Raw genomic sequence first — 5716 nt, 5'->3', positions numbered from 1 at the left:
CCACAGATGGTCACGATATGTTTTGAGTGGATAGAGGAGAAATAAACATATTCTTCCTTTTTCTAAAAAAAAAAAAGTCTTCATTGCTTTGTGCCAAATAACAGTAATAATAATAACAGCTAATGCATATATCATTAGATAACTCATTTAATCTTCATAACAACCTTATGAATTGGGCACTGTGAATAACCCATTTTGCAGTTGATGAAATGGAGGACCGAGAGGTGCGGTAATCTGCCCAAGGTCACCAGCCCATGAGCGACAGAGCTGGGATATGAACCCAGGCAGTCTGGCCACTAAACTCGGAGTTAATGAATCGCTTCTCCTGTGTGTTGTCTGTTCAGGTCTGGGTGTGCAGCATCAACATGAGCAATGCTTTTAAGCCCTCCTGGGAACTGGAGAAGTGATATATGATCGGTGGTACCCATCTAGGACCTATTGGCCTCCTGTACATGGGTGTAAGCATCTGAGGCACAAATGAAGGTTTAAGTTATTACTCAGTGATAAGTTTTTTATAAAAACATAACACTTCATTGAATTAACATAATATAATAATTCCTAAGGTTTAATTACCATAAAGAAAAGGATTCATCATAAGAACAAGATTCAGGAAATACAATTGGTTGCAAACAAGCACTTTTCTATTAGGCTCTGTGTAAAAACAGTTCCTCCCTTAGCTGACCCTGGTTCTTTCTGGACTGGAATTCCAAGATTATAGCAAGTTATATCCGATGTTAAGAAACATCTGGCCTTTCTTAAGCTCTACATATATTAGGATTTTGCCAATGGAATGTAGGTGGAAATGATGTATACTAATTCTAGTTTGAAAACCCAATGAATAATCCTTCATCCACTCTTTTTCATGCATTAAAAGTCATGAGTTTCAATGACAGTATTACAACAGGACAGAAGCCTGGGTGTCTGAGCCACCACTCTGTCTACATTAGGTTGTGATGTGAAATAGAAATGAACCTTCGATGTACTAAGCTACTAGGATTTCAGGCTTATTAGTTATTGCAACATAACCTAGGCCATCCTAAGACTGAGCTTGGGAAAGCTTTTTTTGTTTTTGTTTTTAACTTCTCTGAACCCCAGTTTCTTCATTAAAAAAATGTTAATTGTAGTACTTATTGTTGTAGTCAAGGCCATATTCACTGTAAGTAACCTACTTAGGCCAACTAAATCAGAAAGGGAATTTGTTGGAAAGATTCACGAAGTCCAGTACCACTGCAGAGGAGGACAGCTTACAAAGAACACATCCTTCTTAGTTCCAGCATTATCATCCAATTCACTAGTGTCTGTGTCTCAAGCCAAGTTCCCAGGACAGAAAATCTGATTGGCTCACCTTATATCAAATGTCTACCTCTGATCCAATCAGCTGCAGCCAGAGACAGGGTCACACAAGCAAATGTGTCTTGAATCTTCCTCTTATGGGCAGGGTGCACTTTTCTCCAAGATGGGGATCATGGGCTAAGCAGATACCTCAAAGATATCTGCTATGCTACACACAGGGATGTTGAGGTTACATGAAAAGGCATATGCCGGGCTGATTCTGCATTGTCACGAGCTTGGAAGTCACCACTCCAGCCTAACTAACTGCAAGTGAAAAACTGAAAAGGCTGAAAAGTCAAAAACTCTTCTTGGGTCCATAAGAGAAGGAAGGACACAGGGCAAACCATTGTCCCCAAGGTTGGCGAGACAGGTGAAAACAGGCAGTCACATCTCACCAGAGCAAAGACTCATGAAGGGAAATTGCTGCAGGAGCCAGTGCTGGGGTCTAAAGCCTGAACTGTAATTAACAGATTGCTGGAAGTTCAGCCTGGACAGTTCTGAGAGTTAAAAAAAATTCAGGGCAACCTACAGGGGGCCCCCAGGATTGTGAGTTTTACCTCTAGGAGCTTGACCAGGATACCACAGTGAATGCTGGAGAAAATACCGGGCTTCTGGCTGGGGATGGGAAGGAAACATTTTGAAACACACCAGAGCACTCTGTTCTTAACAAAGCCTGCCCTCAAGGGAAATTAGTTAACTAGAGCAACCCAATCAAGGATTATCAGTCTTAACTGACCTGGGGAAGGGAAATACCCGACTCTAGCCAATTCTAGCCATCCCATACCACTTAAGGGGGGAGAAAAAAACGGAGAAACACTTGTGAAGTTCATAGTCTAGAAGCACAGGCTCACAAAATGCTGAGACCTAATCATAGGACTAGGTCCCTCCCCTCACATCTCACCACCTCCTTACTAAAAGCCTGTTTACAGCAGTTCCTTTTATCCAGTACACTATATCCAGCTCTCAAGAAAGAATTACAAGGCAAACCAAAAGGCAAAAAACCACAATTTGAAGAGACAGAGCAAGCTTCAGAACAAGACATGTCAGGGATGTTGGAATTACCAGCCTGGGAATTTAGAACAATTATGATGGGACTTCCCTGGTGGTGCAGTGGTTAAGAATCTGCCTGCCAATGCAGGGGACATGGGTTCGATCTCTGGTCCAGGAAGATCCCACATGCCACGGAGCAACTAAGCCCGTGTGCCGCAACTACTGAGCCGGTGTGCCACAATTACTGAAGCCTGCGCACTCTACGGCCTGCATGCCACAACTACTGAGCCTGTGGGCTGCAACCACTGAAGCCCACGTGCCTAGAGCCCGTGCTCTGCAGCAAGAGAATCCTCTCAATGAGAAGCACATGCACCGCAACGAAGAGTAGCCCCCACTCGCTGCAACTAAAGAAAGCCCGTGCGCAGCAACGAAGACCCAACACAGCCAAAAATAAATAAAATTCAAAAAAAAAAATAAGACAATTATGCTAAATTTGCTAGGGACTCTAATGGATAGACAGCATGCAAGAACAGATGGGCAATGTAAGCAAAGAGAAGGAAATCCTAAGAACCAAAAAGAAATACTAGAGATTAAAGAAAACATTGTCACAGAAATGAAGAATGGCTCTGATTGGAATTTGATGGTCATGGCTAAGGAAGGAATCTCCGAGCCTTAGGATATATCAATAATCTTTGAAAACTGAAAAGCAAAGCAAAACATAGACTGGAAAAAAAAAACTAACAAACAAACCAGGATATCCAAGGACTGTGGGACAACTACAAAAGATGTAACATGCATATTGGGAACATCAGGAGAAGAAGAAGAAAGAGAGAAAGGAACAGAAGAAATATTTGAAATAATAATGACTGAGAATTTCCTCCAAGTTAATGTCAGACACCAAACCACAGATCCAGGAAATTCACAGAATAACACACAGGATAAATGCCAAAAAACCACACCTAAGCCTAACATCATCAAACTACAGAAAATCAAAGATAAAGAAAAAATCCTGAAAGAAGCCAGAAGAGGAAATAAACACCTTACCTACAGAGGAACAAAGAAGTACATCTGACTTCTTCTCAGAAACCATGCAAACAAGAAGACTTGGAGTGAAATATTTAAAGTGTTTAGAGGAAAAAACCCATCAACCTCTGAATTCTATACTCTGTAAAATTATCCATCAAAAGTGGAGAGGGACTTCACTGGTGGTCCACTGGTTAAGACTTTGCCTTCCAATGCAGGGGGTGTGGGTTTGATCCCTGGTCAGGGAGCTGTAATCCTACATGCCCCAAGGCCAAAACTCCAAAATGTAAAACAAAAGCAATATTGTAACAAATTCAATAAAGACTTCCAAAAAAACAAAGCGAAGGAGAAACAAAAACTTTCTCAGACTAACAAAAATTGAGGGCATTTTTTGCTAGTAGGTCTTCCTTGCAAGAAATGTTAAATGATGTTCTTTAGAGAGAAGGAAAATGATATAGGTCAGAAGCTTGGATCTACATAAAGAAAGGAAGAGCATCGAAGAAGGAAAAAAAGAAGGTAAAATAAAAACTTTTATTTTTTATTCTTAATTGATCTAACAGAAAACCGTTTTTTCAAAATACTAATAGCAAGAATGTATTCAGTTATGACTTATTCTTAATTGATCTAATAGACAACAGTTTGTTCAAAATAGCAACAATGTATTCAATTATATCTGCTTATGTATATATCATATATATGCACTTATGTATGCTTACATATAAGTGAAATGAATGATAGCAATTATACAGGGACAGGAGGATGGAACTAGAATTATTTTGTTATTATAAGGTACAACTACCCATGAAGAGGTATATGTTATTTGAAAGTGAAATTGGATTAGTTGTAAATGTATATTGCAAACTCTAGGGAAAACACTAAAAATAGTAAAAGGAAGTATAACTGATATGCTAAGAAAGGAAAGCACAGGAAATCATATAACATGACTAATTAAAATCACAAAAGGCAGAAAAAGAAAGGAAGACAACAATAGGAACAAAGAACAAGGGCAAAAAATAGAAAATAGTAACAAATATGGTTACTATTTTCCATTAATCCAACTGTATCAATAATCACTTTGAATGTCAATGATCTAAATACACCAATTAAAAGAGTGGATGAAAAACATGACCTAACTATATGTTGTCTACAAGAAACCCACTTTAAATATAAAGACACATATAGATTAAAAGTAAATGGATGGAGAAAAGTATATCATGCTAACACTAATGAAAAGAGAGCAGGAGTAGCTATATTAATGTTAAACAGAACATACTTCAAAGTAAGGAAAGTTATTAGGGATAAAGAGGGGTATTACATAATAATAAGGGAGTCAATTCTTGAACAAGACATAATAGTGTATGGGCCTAACAACTGAGCATCAAACTTCATGAAGCAAAATGGATAAAACTGTAAGGAGGAAGATGAATCCACTATCATAGCTGGGGATTTCAACACTCTTCTCTCAGAAATGGAAAGGCCCAGCAGGCGAAAATCAACACATGGTTGAACTTAACACCATTTATCAACAAGATATAATTGACATCTACAGACTACTTCATCCAACAACAGCAGAATACACATTTTCCTCAAGCTTACATGAAACATTCACCAATATAGACCACATTCTGGGCCATAAAACACACCTTGACATATTTAAAAGAATAGAAATCACACAATGTCTGCTTTTAGACCACAATGGAAATAAACTAGAAACCAATAACAGAAAGTTAAGTGGAAAATCCCAAAATACATGGAAATTCAATAACATACTTCTAAATAACATATGAATGAAAGAAAAACATCTCAAGAGAAATTTTAAAATATTTTGAACTAAATGAGAATAAAAATACAACTTATCAAAATTTGTGGGATACAGTGAAAAGCAGTGCTTAGAGGGAAATTTATAGCATTAAATGCATATATTAGAGAATAAGAAAGATCTAAAATCAATCTAAGTTTCCACCATAGGAATCTAGGAAAAGAAGAACAAATTAAACCCAAAGTAAGCAGAAGAAAGGAAATAATAAGAATTAGAGCAGAAATCAATGAAAGTAAAACAGAAATCAGTAACGAAAATCAACAAAACCAAAACCTGGTTCTTTGAAAAGATCAATAAAATTGATAAGCCTCTAGCCAGGCTAACTAAGAAAAAAGAGAGAAGACATAAATTACTAGTATCAGAAATAAAAGATGGAACATTACTACAGATCGTTTGGAAATTAAAACGATGATGAAGGGGGCTTCCCTGGTGGCCCAGTGGTTAAGAATCTGTGTTCCAATGCAGGGGACATGAGTTTGATCCCTGGTCAGGGAACAAAAATCCCACATGCTACAGGGCAATTAAGCCCACATGCCACAACTACTGAGCCCA

This window comes from Globicephala melas, chromosome 6 (genome assembly GCF_963455315.2).
Source record: "Globicephala melas chromosome 6, mGloMel1.2, whole genome shotgun sequence".
Taxonomy (NCBI): Eukaryota; Metazoa; Chordata; class Mammalia; order Artiodactyla; family Delphinidae; genus Globicephala; species Globicephala melas.
Note: the sequence above shows the minus strand (reverse complement) of the source record.